This window comes from Bemisia tabaci, chromosome 9 (genome assembly GCF_918797505.1).
Source record: "Bemisia tabaci chromosome 9, PGI_BMITA_v3".
Taxonomy (NCBI): domain Eukaryota; kingdom Metazoa; phylum Arthropoda; class Insecta; order Hemiptera; family Aleyrodidae; genus Bemisia; species Bemisia tabaci.
The window spans coordinates 3,124,890-3,151,004 of NC_092801.1; positions in this window are offsets into that span (position 1 = coordinate 3,124,890).

A 26,115-nucleotide genomic window follows, 5' to 3' on the forward strand; every position below is an offset into this window, starting at 1 on the left:
CTCACGACGGAACGTATTTTCGGACATATGAATAAATATTTGTCCTTTATTTTTTCACGTACATGCATTTCCTAATAGCATGATGATCGCTGAGCAGATTTTTTTTTAAATATCTATAAACACTATAAAATGTTGGTGTCTTTTTGAACGAGAAAACGATAGAATATTTGAAAAAACGATTTTAAACCGTTTAAGGAGATAAATTATGGTGATATACATGCGTTTTTAACATGTTTTTACATGCTTTTTTCTAACATGTTTGTATTGTGTGTTGCGTTTTCTAATCATAATGATAAAACTTTTGAAACGTTTCGTGAAATGTATTATTCCATTTATGAAAAGGACGTATCAGATATTAATTCCCCTCTTTAAAAGTGTATGAAATTGATTTTTTGAAAACACTTATAGAATATTCTCATTTCTTATTTTTACAACCAAACATGAATTAATGTTTGTTTTTTTTTAACTTTGAAAGTCAATTCATACCAGAACGAAAACTGTCCAAGTGGCTCCTAAAATAGCTAAAAAACTTTCTGAAAAATTGATTTTAAAGATTAAGATCAAACCATTTTTAAAGTTTTTTTTCTGGCGTGACGCCTTTTAGTGTCAATAAATGGTGAAGAAAATGTTCTGAAAGATTCGAAGGTTAAGTCCAAACCTTATCCAAAAAATCCGTACTTTATCGAGTAAAATGTGACAACTTGCCTTATAAGCTTGAAATGTTGAAGCGGCGATATTCCTTAAAACTGCATAGATAGCAGCAATATTCGCAGCTCAAGTGGCAAAACAACACAATTATAATTCGATTTGATCCCTAAAATTCGAGTTTTCCTGTGCCCTTAATGATTCTTGAAAAAAAAAGTACGAGTTTTTGCCGGTAAAGTAACATATCGTCACCCGTTAATTCTGTTGAATCGGTGGGTTAAAAACCAAGTATGACCATTATTTGATGAGCCCTACATTGATCAGTTTTTATGGACGATTAAAAAAGGATGATTATAAGGTTCTAAGGCTGATTAAAAAATGGACCGAGTTTAACAGAAAGGAACCAAGCCACATCAGCTATTGCCAAATTTAACGGGGCAATTAAATTTTTTACGAGAGAATTTTTGTGCGGACTCCTTCAAAAGTTTTAAGTATAATTTGCTTCAAACTATGGAGAATTTTCACTGAAATTTGCACAAAAATCCGCACAACCGTTTTTGTGTAAAAATTTAAATTGCTCAATTAAATTTGGCAATAGCTGATGTGGCTTGGTTCCTTTCTGTTTAACGCCGTGCAAGTGAACTTTCGTGGTTTCAAAAATGACCAATTCCGTTTTGCAACCCGCCGGACAGCTCCCGATGGTTGGAAGTGCAGTTTTAGGAGTACTTGGGTTTTGAAATGATTTTAATTGGATTTTTGATTGGATCGGTTTATGAGTTTGGGAGCCCGAGTGCAGAATATAAAACAATAAAAACTCGTCGCGCTTTTGACTTGCAAATGTTCGCAGCTACAGTAATTACATAATTGCGAATTACATCGCTCATTGAATTCAACGCAGCCGACGTCGCGGAGTGATATACGCGTGCGTGCGTTATTACTGTGATTATGGACAAGTCTGACGTGCTCAGTTAAAACGTCGTATGATCATTCGAATGTTGTCAAAGTTCCTATCAGAAAATATTTATTATCGAAGAAAGTTGTGAATATTTTGAAACCAGTGTTCGAAACTCGCAGGCGCCAACGCGCCAAATGCGCCTAAGAAATAGGTCATGGCGCCTAAAAAATGAAGACTCTGCGCCAACGTGGCTCTTAAAAATCCCCCCCCCCCCTCAAAAAAATCCTAATTTTTCTGTTTGGTGATATTTGGAGCGGAGCTTTTCTCCTTCCTAAGTTACAGCTACTAGTTCTGTGACTAAAATATCTTGCGTCTAACTTTTCACTAAATGCGCCGTGATGTATGGGCAAAAAAGTCAATTTGGCCCTAAAAAATCTTCAATGGCTCCTAAAAATCGAGCTTGATGGGTCACGTGGCTCCTGAAACTCAAAAATGAGTTTCGAACACTGTTTGAAACCTTAAAATTTTCAGCCATTTTAGATCAAATGACGGATGAAATCCTCTGAAAAATCTGAAGACTTTCCCGGAAATTCGTGATTTGTCGAAGGAATTTTGGCAACGCTGTTGGCTCATACAGCGTTCTTCGTTTTCGCGGCAGAAGTGACTTGCTTTCTCAATTTAGTCCGCATTCAAAAGCCGAGCGGCAAATGATCATTGCTGTCTTACTGACGAAAAACGCGATCATGAGCACGCGAGCAATGCTACAATAATTGATGTAAAATTAAGTTATGAAAAAAGTTTTTTATATTTTCCTCGGAATTTGCAGGAACTTTAGATCAAATTGCGAATAAAATTATCTGAAAGAATAAGAGAATATGGTTTTAAAAATTTCTAAAATTTTGTATTCTATCGGAATATATTTGGCAGCGTCTGAAGGCTCATACAACGTTCGTCTTTATCCCGGTAGATTGGCGCTGCTTAGTCAGAGAGAAGTGTCATGATGGTGTGGTTCTTGCTGTATTGCGAGATAAAAATTAAAAATAAATTAATAAAAAAAAATGGTATCATTATCACATCATCCATCCAAGCTCGCAGCTTTTACGGACAGAAAGTAAAGGACTCAACGACCTTTAAAGTCACGCCTTTGCAACCAACAAATTGTACCATTTGATTCCATTAGTCCCTCACTGTAACTTTTGACCCAAAGAAAAAAGAACATTTTAAATGGTATTATCATTTCAAACGCTTATAACATCATACTTACATACTTCAAATTATAACATGAAATTTTGACCAAATTTTCATAAAAATATTGGATTGCGATAAGAGAGAGAGAGAGGGGAGAAAGGAGACGGATAGGGAAGGAGAGGAAGAGGAAAGGAATAGGAAAGGAATAGGAAAGGAATAGGAAAGGAATAGGAAAGGAAGGAAGAGGAACAGGAAAAGAGAGGAACAGGAATAGAGAGGAACAAGAAAGGAGAGGATAGGAAAGGAGAGGGATAGGAAAGGAGAGGAACAGGAAGGAGGGTCAAAAGAAAAAGAATGGGAAGAAGAGGAAACAGAAAAGTAAGGAGATAAAGAAGTAGAAAAGAAGGTGAAGGAGAAAGAATGAGGAATGAACATGGAGATATATGATAAATTAAATCAATAAAAACAAAGTGAGCGCAATATTGGTGCCCCCACGCAAACGCGGACTTTTTGTGCCCCTCGCGACGCACAGTGCGGCCCTCTGTGGACAAAAGTCAAAAATTCACAACTGGACATCTGAATATTTTTTTCGGAATTTGTTATCTTAAAGATATTTCTGACTCACTATGATGGTTCATTCTCAAATTTTCCGCTCAAAAATACCTCAAATGTGGGTAGAAAGTGGGCAGGAAATAGGTCGGGAATCACTGGTCCGTAAGAAATACACGGGAAAAAGACGTCAACTTTAAATGGAGATTTCTCGCTTGAAACGCAAAATGCTCTGGGTGGTTGACATTTTCTTAATCCTCAGATATCCAACTTCAATTCTACGAAAAAGATCTTGCGACTTTTTGCGACTATCAGAGATATTTGAAGTTAAAGTTTGGGTGTTTCACGTTGCTTTTACATTGTTAACACAGGGCTAATTCGAGGTTGCCAACTTCGAATGAACTTTTCTTGAAAAATACGCAAAAAAACCTGAGGTATAACATTTTCTTATTCCTCGAGTGTTTTACTTTGATAGTGCCAAAGGGTTTTCCTATGTCGAAGCTGTTATTTTCATTATTTAAAATTAAGTGTCTTTTGCCGATTTTTGTTCGCATCGTCCATAAGGGCGCCGCGACGGGCCCGACCTTTGCCCAACTCCATTCACAAACATTTTAAGCGGCGTTTAAGTGCAAATGACCCTCCAATCGCTGCCCCGGAGCCCGTCCTCATCTGGCGCCATCGGCGCCGCGGCCGGGCCCGATACTAAAAAACCAGGATTATTATTGACACGGAAGAGAGCGATAAAGCAGTCGGATTATTCACGGGGGGCGGCAGAGGGGTCGTCCGCGCGCGGCGGAAAAAAACACGTCCCAAAGCGCGGCTGCATTGTAAAAATTGCATCAGCATCGCCGATACGCTTGCGCAAGGAATGCGTGAGTGTTGGAGGAGGATGCGGTTGTGTGCCTTCCCCAGGTCGTGCCATAAAATGCGTATAGTTTACATGGGTTTAAATGGGGAAAAGTGCTGGTTTTCAGCACTATCTGGCAGCTATGGTGCGTTCGGACGATTGGAAACGTCACGTTTACGCGGACGGCGGAGAATTCCTTGCAGCGGGAGGTTTGCGGGTTTTTGGGAAACGGTTTTAATGGTCGTTTCGTCACTGGAGATCTGCCGCGCTGTGGAAGAACGACGTATGTAACCCTATGGCGCTGCCAAATTTCCTCTGGTGAAAAAAAAAACACATTGGATCTAGAGTCCAGACTCTTAAAAACATCGAAGAAGAAAAAGTACTCTCGATTCAATCAGAATCTAGCTTAAATCAAGAACCAAGCCTCTTAATTTCAGCGGATTTCGTTTTGATTCAAGCAAAAATCCGATTGAATCAAGAGTATTTTTTCTTGTCAATGTTTTCAAGAGTCTGGGCTCTAGATCCAATGTGTTTTTTTTTTCCAGTGTTTTCTTTGAATATTTTCAATATCTCGTCACCTTCCGGCCAAAGTATCACAAGCGCCATGCGACGCCTCAAAATTCCTGCCGCAATTTTATTTCTTTACACAGAAATTGTTCAACGGAGCTGTCCGAATTTTCTCTGTGCTGCCCACAAAATTCAGTGAAATTTTCAAACAAATTCAATCCTAAAATTTCTCTGAAAAAAAAAATAAAATTGCGGCGAAAATTTTGAATGTCGCATGGCGCTTGTGATCCTTTGGCCGGAGGTGACGATTTTTCCTTGATATTTTGGAGTATTTACTCCAATTTCATCAAAACTCTTGAAATTTCACAGGAAAATATTCGTAGCTTTCCTCTATAATTAATTATATAACGCGGGTACTTTGGCAACGGTAAACATGTTCATACGCGTTTCTCCTTAGTATGATAGAGATGTCGGCCGACCCGCCGCTCGGCCACAATGAAAGTGACCGCGGTCAGTGAGTGCGTTAGAAACATTGAAGCGGCTGTGTATGCGGTTTGAGAGGGAAACATTGGTTACGACGATTAGCGCATTCGCCTTCATTTGTGATGTGAGGAATCATCGTCTAAACCAATGTCGGATTGTAGACGTACACTCTCACATCCATAAGAATACATGCATGATGTATGACGGGGCGCATACAACGTTGAAAACATTTCATTTTGATTTCAAAAGGTCCTATTACAGGCAGTAGAAACAGTCAAAACTGTCTAAAGTTCCCATGATTGCCCTGCTTGCCCATGATTCTCTGTGTGGCAGTTTTTGATAGGATGGGATAGGGGTCAAGCAGTAACGAAGTGGCAGGAGACAATCGGGAGAGGATTTCGATTATCGCCGTTGGAAGGAAATAAAATAGCAACATTGCGTAAATGCGCATTTGTGTGTTTGCCTCCGTCAAAGTTTCCCAAGGCTGTGAATTTGCCCGGAAATTCTAGGGACTGGAAAAATTTCCGTTCCGGATTCCTAAAATAGGACTGTGCCCATGATGAACGAAAAATAATCCCGTTTTTACGGAATAAATGGACCTGGTTTATCAGAGAGGGACCAACCGGACCAACCCACATTTTCGAAAAAATTAAGTTCAGAATGTTTTTTAGTTCCACTAGCCGTACATCTTCTCCTGCCAAAAACTAGAGGTCGAAAAACAGAAATTAGTTTGTGGAAAGAAGGGTTAAAGTATATTTTTTACATTGCGTCTTATTCAGGAATGAAATTTCAAATCTCCCTCTCTCAGTTTCAACTTAATGTGGGTTGGTGTGTATGTATAAGCCGCTTTTAGGGAGCGCCAGGGCGCTCTGCGACGCCTACCCGCAACAGGAATCTGTCATGGTAGAGATCCTCCGGAAGCTGGCATGTCTCCAAATTTGGGTTGGTTCCTTTCTGATAAACGCGCTTCATTCAATAGTTAAAACTAATCAATTACGAAAAAATAATTCGGTCCAAATAAGCGGCACAGTTTGGCGACGATCAGGGACCACACGATGATGCTCCTTATCCGAAGATGCGGCACTCGATTTGTCGACGGCTCGTTTTGAAAGCGCGGTGTTGGCTTAAGTGCACCGCCGTGACTCCGATGCCTCCGCGGTGGCGCCCGGCGACAAATGTAAGACACTCCCCGGTCGCCCCGGATGTAGAAACCACGCAACTCCCAACGCTAACGCCGCGGAGATACGCGGTTCCCGCCCAGCGAGACGAGAGCCGCTGAGTTACGACGCGTGAACGGTGGCATTAATGACCGCCGAGATACGGGTCTTCCTGCGTTGCGTCGCGTGCTTTGCGATATATCGATTGGCCTGCCGTTTAAACCTATGGAGAAGGATCGATATACAGGGTGTGCGCGACGAACACCTGAATAATCGATTCTTTTCCGTAGTGTCAAATGGGGAAATATCGATAGTAATCGATCGGGAGCTTTAATGACCGCCGAGATACGGGTCTTCCTGCGTCGCGTCGCGTGCTTTGCGATATATCGATTGGCCTGCCGTTTAAACCTATGGAGAAGGATCGATATACAGGGTGTGCGCAACGAACACCTGAATAATCGATTCTTTTCCGTAGCGTCAAATGGGGAAATGTCGATAGTAATCGATCGGGAGATTTAATGACCGTCGAGATACGGCTCCAAGATTCGCGCTCTTCCTGCGTTGCGTCGCGACACGAGCCGGGTCAAAAGTCGAAGCCACCGTAAAAAAGAGAGTGTGGTAGTGTACCTCCGGGGAGTCTTGGGGACTCCTGATCAATCGATCTGTCAAAAGATCGATCCGATAGCGTTGATGAAACCGGTCATACCTAGAGTCCCTTTATACTGAGAGTCAAGACAGCACCCTCCATGGAGTCACAAACGGGAATAAAGATTACAGAAATTGAACGTTTTTCGTAATCTTTGATCGGCCCATTCTCGAATTCCTTTCTTCGTTCCTTCCCTCATTCCGTTTGTTCCTTGCCGAACCCGTAATTCCCCGGTCCATTCCAGATTATAATCTTTGCAATCGGTGAAACTGTAATCTTTATTCCCGTTTGTGACACTGTGAAGGCCTAAAATACGGGAACCAATCAGAAATGGATTCAAATTGTCTTGACTCTCAGTATAAAGGGACTCTAGTCATACCTGCGTCGAGGGTTTTTGAGGAATCGAAACGGCGCAAGGAAGGAAAAACACCGTGCGAGCCATCAGACGTTACCAAACTTCCTTCGATAAAAACCGAATTCAATGAATTTGTCGAATTTGATGAGTTTCGTGTTTAAGTAGGAACCGCACTAAGCACTGGAAAAAAAATACATTGGATCTAGAGTCCAGACTCTTGAAAACATTGACAAGAAAAAATACTCTTGATTCAATCGGATTTTTGCTTGAATTAAAACGAAATCCGCTTAAATTAAGAGGCTTGGTTCTTGATTTAAGCTAGATTCTGATTGAATCAAGAGTACTTTTTCTTGTCGATGTTTTTAAGAGTCTGGACTCTAGATCCAATGTGTTTTTTTTTTTTCCAGTCCTCTCTTTATCTGCCGTTGTATCTTGATTTATGTTGCGAAGGAAGCTCCGTACTCTTAAAGGATGCCTGTCATCATCAATATGTAGGAGCGCCTTCAATTTCGTATGATACTGTGCAACACCTCTGATGTGAAATAGTTGCTTGAGGCGCCGCGGCTCGCTGCGGCCAGCACGAAACGCGCGATGGCGCCTACAAACCTAAGGGGATACTGCAAGCATTGCGCAATGCGTGAAGTATCCCCTTAGGTTTGTAGGCGCCAGTGAGTGAGTTTTCCAGTGAGTGAACTGAACACAAGGATATACCTCATATACCCTTGGTTTATGAATTGAAAAATTACATATAACACTGGAAAAAAAAACACATTGGATCTAGAGTCCAGGCTCTTGAAAACATTGACAAGAAAAAATACTCTTGATTCAATCAGATTTTCGCTTAATCAAAAGGAAATCCGCTCAAATTAAGAAGCTTGATTCTTGATTTAAGCAAAAATCTGATTGAATCAAGAGTATATTTTCTTGTCGATTTTTTAAGAGTCTGGACTCTAGATCTAATTGTGTTTTTTTCCAGTGAAGGTAAAATGATCTTATCTGCTAAAATTCATGTGTTTAAATTGAACATGCCGCCACATGACGTCACTAGGCGTTGCATTTACTCACTTTTACATCTATTTTTATACTATTCCCTATATTAGAAATAAATTATATAAAATACTGCGAAATTATCTCTTTCAGTACTTTCAGATGAATCGAAAAAGAATTTGCGTGCGAAATTCGCCATTTGTTTTTAGCCTAGGTTTCCCATTTCCTTATGCTTCTCGTTAAATTATTGGGGTAATTTTTATGTATCATTCTTCATGGGTACCTATGAACCGAGGATTTCTCCTCGATGTGCGCATTCACCAAGAAGAAGAGAATGAAACTAAGACGTCTTTGCATACATTGATCCTATTTTCACTCTTAATGTCTCTCCGAAGACAAATTTTCGTGGGAATGCGTGATTTGTCGGAGGAAATTTGGCAACGTCTGAAGGCTCATAAGGCGTTCTTCCATATCACGGCAGCATACAGCACGCAACGAGAGAACTTTAACGTGGCAAGTATGGACGAGATCAAGGGAAGGTATGGAGTCATCGAACAACTATGGATCCGAGAAACCTCGGTCCTTTCACTGGCTGTCGGATTTCTTTTCACACGTTTCCAGCGGGAAAAATAGCGTGCCGAGTGGAAGACAGCTCGACGATTGAAAACTGCATAGATTTCGTGACTGAGTTTGCTCGAGGGTCAGGGATGTGTCAGTGTCACCAAGGTGAACTGTCACCCAGCAGTCTAATAAACGAGGTGTGACAGTGGTGATGTAAACAAACACCGTTTGGAATACTTCTATGAAATATCGGCGCAGATAACGAGGTCGTTATCGTATGACAGGACGTTTGAATCAGGGCTTTGCAGAAGGACGCAAGTCCGACGGCTCTATCAATATTGCCTTGAACATTTTGAAAAAGTAATGATTTTCAGTCTAATCAATACGATGGTCCAGCAGATATTTCCTGCGCTAGACCTCTTTTTGAAACAAACGGATATTAAGAACGGAAAATAAGAAAAGAGAGAGACAAAGAACATCAATAATCTCTCCAGCAAATTCTCAAAATTCGATTTTTGCAGACAGCAATCCGGGTTTTTCTTTTTTCTGAGTTGTCTTACTTCCTCATGAAAAAATCCCATTCTATCGTCTATGAAGAGTATGCCATTTCAGGCTTTCTTGAATTTTTTTTTCCAACTTTTGAAATAATTTTTGAACAAAAGATGGATATTTTTGCCGAGAATAATTACCCTTTTTCTGTTCGTTTTCAATCATGTTTACAACACACTAATAATAATTATTATCAGTAAGTGATGAAATACATGGCTTTGGAGACTTAAACGCAAGGTTAGAAAAGTAAACTACACGTCCCTTTTACGATTTTATACTTACAATGCCTACAGTTTTCGGGCACACCGGGTAAAACACTCTACATGTCTCTATATGTCTTCGTAAAATTGCCAAAAATCAGTTTAAAAGTTTGTCATTTAAAATATTTTCCGTTTTTACCAGTTATAAGAGCTAAATCAACAACAAATCTCAGGAATCTCTGTCCTTGTCACTGAACACAAGGATTACTACTAAGATCGTCGTTCAAATGACAGGTCTTTTTTCTTTTTTGGGTACCGACGTAATGTTTGTATTCATCAAGTTCTTGGTGCGCTCGTCATCTTCGCTACCACGAAAAACCTAATTTGACAGCCAGCCCATAGGAGGGAATTCTGTCTCGTTGAATTGGATGTCGGAATCGCCACGCAAAAATTCGCCTACAGAATAAATTTCGTATGAAATAAAGAGGGAATGATCGATAGCATCACATTGTCAATTCTTAGAGCACTGAACTGCCGAGTTAAGGAAAAACGTCGTACAAATCTTCAGCTGTTGCCAAATTTCCCTTGATAAATCTCGAATTATCGGGCAAATTTGTAAACATTTTCCTTCCGAGTTTACAGAGAATTTTGTTCGTAATTTGATCTAAAGTGTCTGAAAATCTGAAGGAAAAATATTCATAACTTTCTTCAATCATAAATATTTTCTGAGAGGAAATTTGGCAACATTCGGATACACATACGACGTTTTTCTGTAGAAGAGCAGATTCGTCAGTGTGATTTTGACAGTGCTACGATAAAATGCAAATTATACATCTATTTTGGATGCCCTTAACCTAGGGCCGACACTGACTTTTGACCTAAACCTTCATCCTTGATTATCATACTTGTTCAAACAGTCCACGTACAAGCGTGCTGCTCCTATATTGAATTCTTGAGAAGTCGTTCGAACTAACACGGCCTTAACGTCTATCATAATAATCGAAATTACATCCATGAGCAAATAAAATCTAATTTTGCGAATTTAATCTCAGGACCCGCGCATAAATTTAGCATATAGAGCCTCAGAAGCTCGTATCAATAAATCTTTTTCCATTTATTTTTTTGGCATACGATCCAGTGTCAAGTGTCACAGAATTTTAATTTGGTGGTTTGATCGTCGTTCCATAGACCAAAGAACTTAACTACATTACAACGGTAGGAAATTGCAACTTCTAAGTCGTATTTTCACTGAGAAACTATTAACATTTCTAACTGAAAATTTCACTGATTTTTCTTCTGGTTCCGTGCAAAAATATGAGCGAAATTAACAAAAAATGCTGGGTCATATTTTTGGAAAAAAATAGAGCCGTTCGAGTTAATTTTTCAACTTTAGATGGAAGTTACGTTCCCTTGTCGGGAAATTGAAAATATCCACTGACGAAAAGAGACTCTGCTGGTATATCGGCATAGTATGAATTTGGAATTTTCGGGGCTTTGAAATCTTTTACGGACAGCGACTGTCATCCAGCCTACTTCTTGGATGTTCAGATTTGAATTAATAGAAGGACAATCATGTTTATCAAGCGTGGAAACTGTTTGCTAAACAAATTCTTGAACGTATTGCTCAACAGCCGAGGAAAAATTTATTCTAAAAGTTGAGTGGTGGAGCTCCGAAGTAGAAGTTATTATCTTTCATTGAAAAAACCGAAAGAGGGCCCATTAAAATAGTATCATTAAACAGTTTATTCGATTCGACGGTATTTTTTGTGTGCACCTATTCGGTTTTTGGTACGATGAAGTCTCGAATGTCTGCAATTCAATTATCCGCATTCTATTTTTTTCGGTGGCTTTTTCATGCAGTAAAAGGCAATTTGGGGGCCAATCTATTAAACTTTGAGAAAAGTTCTCTTTAAAAGCATGGAAATGATTGTAGCCCAAAAACGCTGCAATTCTTGGCCGCAAATTTTTGTAAAAAATTATTCTAGTTGGGATGATTGCCAAAAAAATAATTTAAGGTAAAATTAATTAATTTTTATAACAATTACATTTCTATCCATTTTTTGAAAAGTGGTTTAATAAAGTCTTTTAAGATAAAGTTTTCTTGGTCAAAATTATTGGCCAAAAAACTTACGGATTATTCGTGGTATTGAGCCAGCCCTGATCACTATGGATGATAGGGATTCTACAATTCATATTATTTTCTTAAGAACTTCAGTTGTTTGGCCTGCACGATGCACACGACAATTTTTTCAATTCACGTAAAGATGAGCAGTTCTGCAGCATCTGTGTGATGCGCATAAAATGAAAAATTCAATAAAACCATAGTCAATCCAAAATAAAATGAGTAACAGCGGCTATCAAAATGCGCAATAAAGCGCAAGAAAATCTCAAAATTATACTTTATTTTGAAAAAAGAACGAATTTAGTTGCGGGAAGTTTAAATATTAAATAATTCAACCGATCCAAACATAAAACATTTCTACAGTACTGCCGTGCTAAGGAAAAACGCCGTATGAACATTCAGGCGTTACCAATTTCTTGAAAAAACGAACTTCCTGGTAAACTCATGAATATTGTTCGCTTACCGAAAGTCCGTCCTCAAGTCTGAAATCAGTATTTGTAACTTTCCTCAAGAATAAAAATTTTACTGAGGAAATTTGCAACTCTCGAATGTTCATACGCGTTCCTCCTTAGCAAGGCAGAATAAGCCAAGCTTCAACAAGATGTGGCAGCCTCGTTATTAAGTACACTTAGGATCAAACAGTGAATGATAAACGAGAAGAATGAATGAAAAACAGCCGCAGACAGACGTAAGCACAAAAAACTATGAATTAATTCATCGCGAGAAGCCGGCGCACAGTGAACCGAATCAATAAGAGAAATCGGATATGCTGTCAAAACTTTCGGAGTTTAAAATCTTCGCTAATACAAAACGCAAATATTTAAAAGTGGTTTCGTTGGTTTCCTTGAAAAATTCCCTTGAAGAGACACCCTGTATAATGTAGAAAGGGTCAAAACAATTATCAAAATTTTAGTTGGAAATGTCATTGGTTACTTCTTCCAATAGCACAACCCAGTGAGCGGCGCGGCGGCGGCGTACTAGCAGCGGGAATGCGTGGGTGTCAGTGCGCCTGCGCAGCGTGGAACTCCGTCCGTTGCCATATTTCCACACGAATTTCAATTTATTTCTCTTTGACTATATTTTCTTCGTCACATCCACTCAAAATGTATATGATATCGAAAAACCATGTCATTCTCGTGTGGGGACCTACTTCTTGGCTCACAAATAAAATAGACTAATTCCCAAAAATCCTCCAAAAAAAACTGGAAACCTTCAAGGTGAAACGAAGATTTCGATTAATACCACCCAACAGACGCTCGGTCGCGTTGGTTTATTTTCAGTTTTGGCGGGAAATTTGCCCATGAGAAGAGGGTACCAATAGGAGCAAATATTGTAGAGCTGGAACTCGCAATATGGAAAATAGGACCATGAGAGTCCAAAACTGCATAGTTATAACCCTGTTCAAAACTTCCGTGAAATGGAAATATGGAACCAACGCGACTATGCGTTCTGTCGATTTTATGTATTTGATTAGGGGAAGTATCATATCGTCGTTTCAATAAGAGTCTACGGAAAATAAGTTTGCACACTTTTAGATAGCGACAGAAGATCGTCGGACGTCATTTTTGTATGAAATTAAATGCAAGAAGCAAGATGGTGGATCTTCTGTCGCAGTCATAAAGTGCGAAAACTTAGTTGGCGTGGACTCTGCCTAAGATTAAGGTAGTTTGAGTTAGGTTAGGTTAGGAGATTACGTTAGGTTAGGTTACGTTAGGTCAGGTTACGTTAGGTTGGGTTACGTTAAGGTGATTCGCCAAGCTCAAGTGACGTGGTCGAACTGGTATGCGATGTATCGCATCGATTAGGTCAAAAATCTCGGCAGATTTTTTAATTTTCAGTAAAAAAGGACGATAGGCCCTGCGCATAAGCCTAAAGAATAATTTTAAACGCAAAAATTGGCAAAATTCAGAGAAATGAAAGCAGAATAGTGTTTGGAAAAAAACCTCGAATTCGATACAGAAAATATTCAAAAATCTGCCCAGATTTTTGACCTAATCGATGCGATATATCGCATGCCAGTTCGACCACGTCACTTGAGCTTGACGAATCACCTTAAGTTAGGTTAGATTACGTTACGTTGGGTTCGTTACGTTAGGTTACGTTAGGTTGGGTTAGGTTCTGTTCGGTTTAATCATGAAAATAGAGATGGTCCCCACGTGTGATGGTATGTGCAGATTTGTGGAGAGGTGAAAATGATTGTTTATTTAGGAGGTTTGGCAATCGCGCAAGCACGGGGCTCGTTTACTTTCTCCCGCGCTGAAGCGCGTGCGGTGACACGCGGCGCGCGCGGGACGCATGCGCAGCCTCCACCGCGCACGCATGTGTGACTCATCTCTGTCCTGTCCGTAAGACGTGCGTCCTGCATGCGTCCTGCGTGCGCATCCTTTTGATGCGTTGCTGCCGGCTTTTAATAGTCTTCAGGGTGATTCATAAAAAAATGTTCCGTCTCGGATCTTGGCCTCCAATTAAAATTGTTTAAGATGGATGACAGGAGTAAAACTGAGAAAAATTTCACAACGTTCCGTAAATTTTTGAGGGGTCCGCACCCTCCTTTGTTTGGACAAAAATCTTGATTTTTCGTATTGTTTACTTTCGAACGACTGTAGCACACTATTTGCATTCGGAATATCGGCTCCTAGTAGAAAAGCTGATAGGAAAAAGAGCAAGAAAGACATTACAGACTTCCCGTCATATTTTATTTTTTAAATTGAAAACTAGTAAACTTAATTTTGGTAACTCTTTTGATTTTTTTCTCTATTCTCTCAATTTGAAAAATAATGTTTTTTTTTCTTTAAGGGAATTATTTTTTCATACTTCGCAGGTATTCGGTGTTATTTTTTGGTGAGGTTGAGGGTCAAGCCAGGTTTAATTTAAAGGAGAAGCGAGAGGTTGGCTTAAAGGGGGCTTATAGATTGAGAGGTAAAGTCAAAAAGTCAACTAAAATGGCTCAAGTACTCGTAATAGTTGAACGGCCTCTTACAAACATTTTGGTCAATATAGGCCCAACATTGTCGAACGAAACTGGTGTCACGGTGGTTCTGAACAAAACAAACAAAAATCTATTTGAAACACTAATCAGCCATTTTCATTACACAAAACTGCCTGATTTGAATGCAACTTTACACCTCTCATTGACACTAAAATTAAGTAAACAGCCACGACTTCTTCCTTTGGACATCAAAGTATTTCATTGATATCTCAAAATTCGACTTTTTTCACCCTTTTTAAACAGTCCTCTCTCCCAAATATATCACCTCCTAAGTTTAAGACCCCTTCACTCATGGACTATCACGAATAGAAATTTGTCAACAACGCCACGTGTTCCTCCACTCGACGTCCCTTCATGCTGCCGTGCTAAGGAAAAACGCCGTATGAACCTTCAGGCGTTGCCAAATTTTATTCAATAAAACACAAATTTCCTGGTAAACTTATGAATATTTTTCTTCCAATTTTTCAGGGAATAATCTTTGTATTTTGATCTAAAGTTCCTGAAAATTTCAAGGAAAAATATTCATAATTTTCCTCATAAATAAACATTTTATCCAAGGAAATTTGGCAACTCTCGAATGTTCAGACGGCGTTCTTCCTTAGCACGGCAGCATGGCAAGTTGGCTCGCGAAGTTTGGCTGTAAGTTTGACCCGAATAAAAGTCAAGAGAGTTGTGAAAATGTGCTTGACCTTAGACTCGAGAGCCATTATTCATATTTTTCGCTCCCCGGTGATCTCATTATACTGCGCTTGACGAATCGCACAGAAAAGCCGCGGAGTGTAGGTCACACACCTGTGATTTTTTTTCGGTCGGAAAAAAATTACGAGAGCTTTTGACTTCCAAGCGCGAGTCATAATCGCTTAATTTTCCTGAAAATATCAAAATTTAAGTCATCAAGATTTTTTCCTTGAACTATGTCTTTAACGAACAGCTGAAAACTAAAATTTGCTTAATTTTTAATCTTAAACTTACATTGTTTATTTATATGATCATTCGATTCGATTAGTTTATATTTTCTTTTAATTAATTGGTAAAATACTTAGATTTAAAATCTTGACTTAGTTCATAAAATTACAAAAGCGTGGTTTGAATTAGAAGATCATCTTATTATTATGATAGTAAAAAACACATTGGATCTAGAGTCCAGACTCTTAAAAACATCGACAAGAAAAATACTCTTGATTCAAGCAGATTGAGAACTTAATAAAAGGAATCCGCCTCAATTAAGGGCTAGTTTTGATTCTAGCTAAATCTGATTGAATCAAGAGTATTTTTTCTTGTCGAATGTTTTTAAGAGTCTGGACTCTAGATCCAATCTTTTTTTCCAGTTATATGTTATTCATTAAACGCATACATCTTGATTTTAATCCAAATAATATTAATATAAATATCTTAATATTAATCCAATGATATCACAAAAGACTTTCATCAAACGTTTTGCTCTCTTTATGAAAGTGCATCACTTGGTGGAGTAGGTCAGTGCTGCAGTCATCAATTCTGCATGCGATTGATGATGCGTGCTTTTGGCCCTCGCTCAATAATACGGCAGAAACGTTCACTCATCACTTACGGAGGGGCTCAATGATATCATGACGAAGCTACTGTTGGCAGCACCGGGCCGTGGAATTGACATCAAGACAAATGGGTCATAAAGCGTTGGAAAGTTAACGCATTGTCCATCACCGAGTTTTGGTTTCACGACACCTCTATCTCATCCTCTCGTTTACTATGGTTTTTACTGCACCCGTCGGGTAGTCATAAGATACCCCTTTCTCTTCATCCCAGGAGCTTTAAAATACGAACAAAGGGATACAAAAATTCCTTATTTCTCAGACGAAAGGGCGTAACTATATCTCAGCGTTGCTAAATTCTCACTCGCAGACTGAAGTTTTACTAGAAAACTGTTTTGGATACCCCATGAGCATCTGACTGTGTTTTTTCCCCTCTTTCTTCCCTCATTATCAACAAAATTTCAGAGAAAAATTGAACATTTTATGACTCAAAACGACGAAAAGTGTAACTGAAAGCTTTGAATTTCACAATCTGCGTGAGGAATGTTTGCATTTCTTATCTTTTTGCCTCGAAAAGTGTACCACACCAAAGGCGTAACGGAACACCGAAAATACTGCCTGACTAAAAATTTTCGCAAAACTGAGGTAGCAACTTTGCCACAATCTACAGTATAAAATACACAAGCTGATATTAATAGTTTTTTTTTTTTTTTTTCAATTCTGTAGGCAAGCGTGATGACGCTGTGAGGTATGAAAAAAGTGCTCATCTTGATGTTGGAGCTACTTTTGATGAAATAGATTTCCTAAATTTCCTTCATCGAGCATTAGAAATTTATCGTGCAAAAAGGAGCCAAGAGCATCCCAATGTTGCAAGAATTGCGTGACTTACATGCAGAAAATGCAAAAAATTCCTGAAGTCCTGGAAAAAATTAAATTTACAAAGGTAGTTTTCGTCTTGAATTCTGGTTCATTGGGAGTAGAGATAAAACTTGTTCAGATGATCAGTTTATATTCGCAAGGTAATCAAAGTTGCACAGTTTTATCGACATTGGAATGCTCTTGGTTCTTTTTTGCAAAATTCAATCCATTTGAATACAGACCTATTTCGTACACTGGAAAAACAAACACATTGGATCTAGAGTCCAGACTCTTAAAAACATCGACAAGAAAAAATACTCTTCATTCAATCAGATTTAAGCTTAAATCAAGAACCAAGCCTCTCAATTTGAGCGGATTTCCTTTGATTTAAGCATAAATCTGATTGAATCAAGAGTCCTTTTTCTTGTCAATGTTTTCAAGAGTCTGGACTCTAGATATATATATGAGTCGCTTTTACAGCGCTCTTTGGCGCTTTACGACGCCTAATCGCCACAAAGCTCGGTCTTCCCACAGGTCATCAGGGAGTTGACACTCCCTCATCTCGTTTAACACCCCCTGTCGCCAACCTCTCACTGGGCGTCCCCTACGTCTCTACGTCATTGGACTCTAGATCCAATGTGTTTTTTTTTCCAGTGTAGGAACCAGAGAGATATTCAGTAATGCAACGAAAATTGTGCAAGAAACCTTCCGGCAGAGGTAAAATCCCCGAGTACGAACTTTCAAAATCGGCAACATGGGTAGAAAGTGAAAAGAGATGCCCCACACGGCCACTGTTGCCGATTCCGATTTCAAAACCTGTCCGGCGGTGATCGCCGAAACCGAGGCCCGCGAACCTGAAGACGCCCGGGGCTGAAATTCGAGACACGGGATTTCGATAGGGCAAGTCCGGTTCGGCCCCGGCGCGGCGCCGCCACTCCCTCTGATGTAATAACGTAACTGCAGAAATCATGACCCCTATTATCCATTAAACCGAGCACTCCCCAGGGCTCAAGTAGAGTTGCAGATACGTCGTTACGTTGGAAAGGCGACGTTATGTCAGATGTCAGCAGTCAACGCCTATTCGATCATCTCCGATCATCTGCCGCGCTGAGGAGGATCCGCCATTCGTTGTCGCTTTGTGCTTTTTAGGTGTGGGTCAGTTGCGCTGGTCACAGAATCGTGTTTTAATGTTTGATTCTTGTAGATTGGCATCCGTCCGTCAGGACAGGGTGGCAAAATGTCATGAAAAATAAAATCATGAAATTTCACGCGAAATATTTCATGAAATTTCAGAAACTTATGAAAGATATTCAAAAATACCGGTTCCTTTTTCTGTCTCGCAAAATAAAAATTGTGATTTTCTACTAATTTGGGGTGTTTGAGTGCGGGTTGCATACTCTAGAAAATCTTCTCATCGAAATCTTCCAAAAAATCCTAAACACGTGGTCTGAATAATAGATTGTGCTGAAATCGCTTAAAATACGACTAAAACTATGAAGAACTACTCGATCAACAAAAATGGTCAAGATAGCTGTACAAGCCGCAATTTGAAAATAACGAGGAACTGAAAAAAAGAAGCCTTTAAAGTCTCAATTTATGAATTCGTAAGTCTTTCTAAAGCTCTTGACAGACTTTTGCACAGTTCTTTTCCAGAACTAGTGAACTCTAAGTTTTTTGTGACGACTTTTTCAATGCTTTATAAACGAAAAAGGGATGAGTTTGTACTAAAATCTGAGCATATCTCGTAGGTATTATAGGATCCGTAAATCACTTGGCATCGATGGCAAAATTGCCACGCAGGCATCGATTAGTGAATTTATCAATGCCTCCAAGCTTTCAAGAGGTTATCTGATCCTCTGATCGTATGCATAACTAGTGTGCAATTCATTCGTATAATAACCATTTGAATGCAAATTATGTCACTCTCATAACTGGCTGTGAAAAGACGACTGCCACAAATATGCCAGCCTTGTACTCTTCCTATACCTGCGAGTACTTTCTAATGATGCCCTCACATTGGCCAGAGGCGTTTTATTCATATATGCTACCGTTGTTTAGTTCACTCCTGGTTACAGCTGCAGGTAAAATAAAAGCCATTTTCGATACTACGGTGTTTCACCACTGAAGAGATATTTTTATCCTCTATGCAAATTTTTTTGCGTTTATCCTGGCATTAATTTTAGTTGAAATGATTGACACATTCTTATTTTGTTTTAGCAAGTCAAAAGACAAGTTTCTCGATTTGCGGCATTTTAAAGTTTTTCTTTTTTTCATCTTCCAAGAAGACAATAATAATGGGATCGCTCCATACTCTTTACGTCTTCTTCGTATATCGTTTTGTCTAGCAATTTCAACAATGAGCCAGCTGGAAGGAACATGATGTCCTGCGGGCCAATTATCGAAATGGATAGACAAAGCCATAGACGAAGAGGACAAAAGAGGTATGAAGGGATCCTTTTGGAAGCAAGTGGTTGCGGTGGACAAAGAGGGTAGGTCATAAACTAACTAACAGGAACTAATGGGAACTAACGAGAGACCCTAGTTAGTCCATTATTATCTTCCTTTGAGTATTAGAACCTCCCACTGCAACCAATAGGAAGACAACAATAAGCATTAATCCTCGGATGTTTCATGATTTGACCTCATATCCACAACCAATATTTCATACGTAAAATTCAAAAATCCTCTTTTTTCTAGAAAATAAGTAAACCAACAGCGAAGATTTTGAAACGGCGGCAATCGAAGATGAGAGGTTTTTTGTAAGGGAAAAAAAATTACCATCATTCACTTTCGATTATTGACTCCTGCAGACCATATCTCGAAGCAGCCATTGGCACAGCGAGAGGTTCTACAACTTGACTCCAGCAGTCATGGTAGGCTGCTTATCGTTCATTTTACCATTCTCTGCATTTGAAGAAAAAACGAAGGACGAAAAATGAAGCAACTTTTGGCGCTAATATTCCATAAATTATGCTTTTCCTGTGCGCGCTGCATGATCCACAATCGTGTCATGAATGGCTCTGCAATGAATGCGTGTGGAAGCCCACCAGATGGCGAGATGGCCCCGGTCACAATTGTTTCACAAAGACCTCAAGTTCACCGGTGGGTGGCGCTGCGTGTGTGGTAAAAGCTCGGTGATAATTGTCCGATTGGGTCACCATTGAGGCAATAGTGCCGAGAGTTGAACGTTTAGAAGCTATTCTGATCGTTAGATGAGTATATACCTTGGTAGTTTGAACCACGGAGATTATTTAATGGTTGAAATTGATGAATTACGAGAAAATAATTAGATCCACTCTTGAGGCGAGGCGTGCATGATCGATTATCTCTCCGTTTGAAGCTATGGTTAAGAATCGAATATTAAGGTGTTCGTTGCGAACACCCTGTTTATCGATCCTTTTTCATAGTTTTAAATGGCAGATCAATCGATATACCGCAAAACACGCCACGCCACTGATCTACTCAAAACGTCTAAACTTCACCAAAATGTCACTTTTCTGAAAAACGAGTAGTCAGATGCTATTGATAAAAAAAGAGGAACACTTGCACACGTCCTTGTGGGATCAGAAAGAGTTAATCTTGGACTTTACCGATGAGTTTATCGTAATTTTCGAAAAAAATCTCTCCAGAGTTATCCTTTTTCTTCTTTCTCTTGTTCCTCTCCCTCTTCTTTGCCTGTTTTTCATCTCCTTTTTCTATCTTTCCCTCCTCGCTCCTTCTCTTTTTTCCCTCTTTCTCTTACGAATTCTAATATGTTTTACTAGGAATTCAAGAATAAGAGGTAAAGAGATAAGTTTGGACTTTACAGATGCGTTTATTCGAGATTTTCGAGGGAACTTTATCCAGAGTGCAGTGCTGCCGTTTCCCGGAATCAATTCCGTTCGAATCTTTTGCAATTTTTCGAAATATTTATAATTACCGGAATTTTCCGCCATTTTCGGAATTTCGGGAATTTTCGTCAGTTTGACGAATTATTTAATCATTGATGATTTTTGATCAAATTTGACAATCTTCAGAACTAGACCCGGGCACAATTTGGAATTGTTTCCCAGATCCGTTGAAAAATCGGAATTTTTCTCGGGACTTGTCGGAATAAATCCCGTGGATCCCGCAATATTCGGTAAAATAAAAGGAATCCACTATTTTTAAAGGGCGAAAGTCCACTTTTTAAGGAAAACCGACTTTCACCGACTTTTTAAGGAAAAAGGATTAAAAAAGTCTGGGACTTTCGCCCTTGCTACTCTACCTGTCATTTTCACACCGTTATTTGCTGCAGTTCTATCCATTGAACTTCCACCATTTTCACACAATGAGTCCAAAAATGCAATAAAAACGACTTCAAAAAAATTGGACCTCGGCCCTTTTGAAAATAGTGAATTCAAATGGCAGAACTGCAAGAGTAGACTTATCTTCTAGGGGAAACCGCCGTATCAACCTCCAGGCGTTGCCAAATTTCCTATGATATTCCCCCCGCAGAGCTGTGGAACACTCGCGGAAAGTGCGAGTGTTTCGACGTATTGGGCCGGCGATCAGCTGCCGGTTCGGCTCGGCGCACAGTAGATCGAGTCAATCAGAGAGTTAGACATAGAATTTCTTACTATGTTGATGTTTCTTTCCTCACTTTTTGAATTTCAATGGGTGCTCATTGAAGAAAATGTTACGAGAAAACCAATAGGACCACTTTTAGAACCTCAAAATATTCTATAAACGGAGTTATAAGCTTTTAAAGTTTCCGAATTGTGTCCGACCTCTCCTATTGACTGGATCCAGCGTGTGGCGCGGCTCAGCGCGGTTATCGACATTGACTTTGAAGAGAGCCCGACGGGGACAGCGGCGGCGGCGGCGGCGTCGCGACGCGGGCCGAAACCAGTTCTCCAACTCTCTTTTTCGATGGCTTCTGCCAAGTGCGGCCTGCCCGGCGTCGTCGTCCGTCGGGCACTTTTACCGGGCATGCCCGCCACGCGGAAGAACCGAGGTGGGCGGACCTCGCAGCATCCGACCCGCACCGAAAGCCACGTTGCCGAAATGTCCATCCGCGTGACCATCCGCGACGAAAAGTAAAAGGTGTTTCGGTAGAGTACCTTTATAGAGAGATTATGACCTCTGGGCTCCACTAGAGTACCTGTATAGGGAGAGTACCGACAGATCTGAAACTCCGAAAGTCCATCAGGCCTTCACCGATGCCTCCGCGAATGAAGTTAGGGCCCAAAAGGGCAGCCAACCTATGAATTTCAATTATCCAGAGCGATTTACTGATACTATTGTTACGAACCGTCCTTTATTAAGCACGTGTTTGACTCAGTTTTTGCATAAATTTACTCAATTTCGCGGAAGAACGCTCATTTCTGTACATTCTTGGCCATCTTGGTTAGAATTGGAATCTGCAGACTGGCGGTGAAATTTTGTGCGTTAGAAGTTGGTTAGAAGGGTGGCTGCACTTTTGGGCCCTAAGCCCTCCATGAAGCGATCTGTCGGTACTCTCCCTATACAGGTACTCTAGGCTCCACGGAGGGGCCTAGGACCCAAAAATGGCAACGCTTTGTTTTGGTTCTCGAGGATGACAGGTGGATCATCGCCAACTTTTGACGGTTATCACCAACCGTACTTGCTGCCAACCTTACTACATCTAAGATTACTTTTCTCGAAAAGAGCACTACTATGTAAACACGTCGTAATAATGCATTTAAGTGAAGTTCTCGTTGCAATATCCAAATAAAACTGCATTCTGAGTCATTTTGTATTTAGATTTACCAATAGCGTCAGCAAATTTTACGGCCCTAGACGGCTCAATTCGGCCTAGGATGGCTGAGCCGATCAGAGGTAACCGAAGTGGCCATACTCTCCGTACAAAAGTACTCTAGTCTTTAGGGAGAGTATAAGGAAACAAGGAGCAGGTGTCTATTTCTGTTTGGTTCAGCCACCTCAGGGGCTCCATGCAGCTGCGAGGAATTCAAAAATCGGTGAACCTTGCATGCAGATGATTCAAAATTATGTAGATTGAGTATTGATGGAGGATTTTTTTTGTAAACTTACAATTGAACAAAACATAGTTATTTACAGACTGCCTTGGCCTTTACAAATTTGCGTTTATCGTGAAATAATCTAATATAAGTGTTGGTTCCACTAAGTTCTAGATTACTGGTTTTTTTTTTTTTTTTTTTTTTTTTTTTTTTTTTTTTGGAGGGGTAACATTGTAGGGTGCTCAGGCAGTGGGCAGTAAAAAGTTAAAATGGGCCCTGCGCATGGTGTCAACAAACAGAAAAATATCTTCCTCGCATATAAGACCAAAATATTAAGTCTCCAGGGGTGGCAGGGGTCACGTCCGGTAAAGTTAGGAAGTTAGGTTAGATAAGGATAAAATTAGGTTGAGTAAGGTCGGGGAAGATTTGGTTCAGATTGGGTCAGGTCAGGTATAAGGTAAAGTTGTTGGTAAGTAGTTGTGAGGTAAAGGTTAGATTAGGTAAAGTTGGGTGAGCTTATGGTTAGGTCAGGGTTAAGTTGGTTAAAAATTAACATCCCACCATTCAACCATTAACATCCGATGTCATCCCTAAATTATTTGTTTATTACGCACTCACATACACGCACTTCACCTACGCTTGAAAATCAACATTTCCAGCTCAGCATTGCGACACCGCTTCACCTCCGTATCGGTTGCAGTTGAATCAATTACGCATGCGTCGTTCTACGTATGTAGATGGGCTTAAGCACCTGTCCGAAGGAAATAAGCACAACTGCATTTTCATCTTGAGCCACAATGAAGCCGTATTCCGCATCCCTTCGAGGCCCACGCAAATAGTAAATATAAGCATTCTCCGTTCGGGGCGAACGCGTAGTGAGCCGATTTGAGTTATCGGGATCGGTGCACTGGTGGTCTTTAAACATTAAACATCCCGCATCAAGCTCGAGACAAAACCACGCATATCCAACGGAAATGTATTGAAGATACGTGGTTCCTGATTTCTTTCCGGGTTTGGCAATTCCGTTAAAATTCTGACATGAACCATGGTTGTCGAGAGCTCTTATGGGATCGGAGATTCATCCTGAGACGTAGATACGACTTTTTTCGATCGATTTTCTGCGACACCCGGAAGGAAACACGGTGGCCGAAGATGAAAACGATGTCAGTGCGTGCATTTTCGACGGGACTTACGTGTTTTTGACTTTGAGCGGGCCGGAGAAAGGTCCCCCGAGCGAAAAAGCATGCCGTTTGCTGCCGTACTAAGGAAGACCGCCGTATGACCATCCGAGAGTTGCCAAATTTCCTTCAATAAAATGTTTCTTTTTGATGAAAGATATGAATATTTTTCCCTGAAATTTTCAGGGACTTCAGGTAAAATTGCGAACAAAATTATTTGAAAAATTGGCAGGAAACAATTCAAAAATTTGCCTGAAAATTGGTGATTTGCCGGAGGAAATTTTGCAACGTCTGATGGCTCATACGGCGTTCTTCCTTAGCACGGCAGTATGGTCTGATGTCGTCGGGGGCCGTGCAATATATGCCGCCCCTTGGAAGCAATTGACATTTGACATCGCGGAAGATCCTTCGATATGAGGTATTTGGAGAACGGATCCAGACCCCCGTGGTCGGTGACGCAACGGGTCGATGACGCAACGATGTAGCTCTAGACTTTATTGGCATGCGAATAATAATGGATGGAATTGAGCAGAAAGGAGGCTGGTCAAATTTTAGGACGGTGTGAAATTGAGCGTGATTTTGAGCCTCGCGATTATCTCACTTTTTCGTGCCGAAAAATCGAAGTTCGCAAGTATGCTCAGTATTTCAAGCATAGAAAACAAGTTTATTTCGCATACTGAAAAAAAACTCCGGCCGTAGGGAGCCGCAATTACGGCTATATAGATATACCGTCCTTTCCGGGCTCAAAGGCCGAAAATTCCGGCTGCTGGAGCCGTAGCTTCGGGCTCTGAACCCAGAGCAATCGAAGCTACGCCTACAGCTGCCGGAATTTTCGGCCTCTGAGCCCGGAAAGGACGGTATGTCTATATAGCCCGTATTTGCGGCTCCCAAGGCCGGAGTTTTTTCTTCAATGCACATTTAGTTGTATGAAGAAAATATTTGCAAAGCTACGTGGGTCTCGAAGGGCTTAGCTGGCATTCGCCAAAAAGTTGGTGGTCTTTTCAAAATATATGAATCTGTTGTTTTCAAAAGGAACAAGTCCATTTATGCATGGGCCTTAGGTTGCACAAAAGGACATGCTGGTTAAGACTAATCAAGGAATTTGCCTGTTCCCTTTTGAAAACAACTGATACAGTGATCGTATGCATGATTGCATGTGGCCACCCAATTCTTTCAGGGTCTTGTGAAGAGAAAATGGGATCTAGTCCCCATCCCCCAACGATAGTGAAAAAGTCAAGGAACTATATTGATAGGTTTTCTTTCAGAAAAGTAAAAATGGGAACGAAGATTCTTAAATTCTGCAAACGAGATCCACGGTTAGGTAGTTTCACCGTCGATATAAAGATTGACAATGAAAAATATCATTTAATAATAAAAAAAAATAAATAAATAAAATTATTGGAAAGTTTTACAAAGGATAGGCTGTCTCAGTATCGATATGAAATTTGTATTCATACATTTACACATTTTGTTCTGGGCTTAAGTGTAAATGTTCCGCTGAACCTTCCTTGAGTAGCTGCATTCAAGCACATAGGACTGGGATGAATGCGGCACTTTGAATCAAATAAAAGTGTCCCTATGGTTGCATTTCCCTTATTGATACTTCGCTCGTCTTTGAACCTATGTTAATACAAAATCCAAGAGAAATTGTATAAAAGAGATACCTGCCGCTGCTCCAGCGAGAGCAGATCTGATTTTAGAACAATTCAGAGCGCGCTTTCTACACGAGGCTGTTTTTGCCACCACTCGAATCTACTTTCATGCGATAGCCCATTTCGCTGACCGAGAGTGGTTTTCAACAGTCTCTGTTTCTTGATTCCAAGTTATGTCTCATTAACCTCTACAGCTCTATTGTACTAAAGTAGAACGCCATATGAGCCCTCAAATGTTGCCAAGTTTTCTTCGATAAAAACTGAATTTACCGGGAA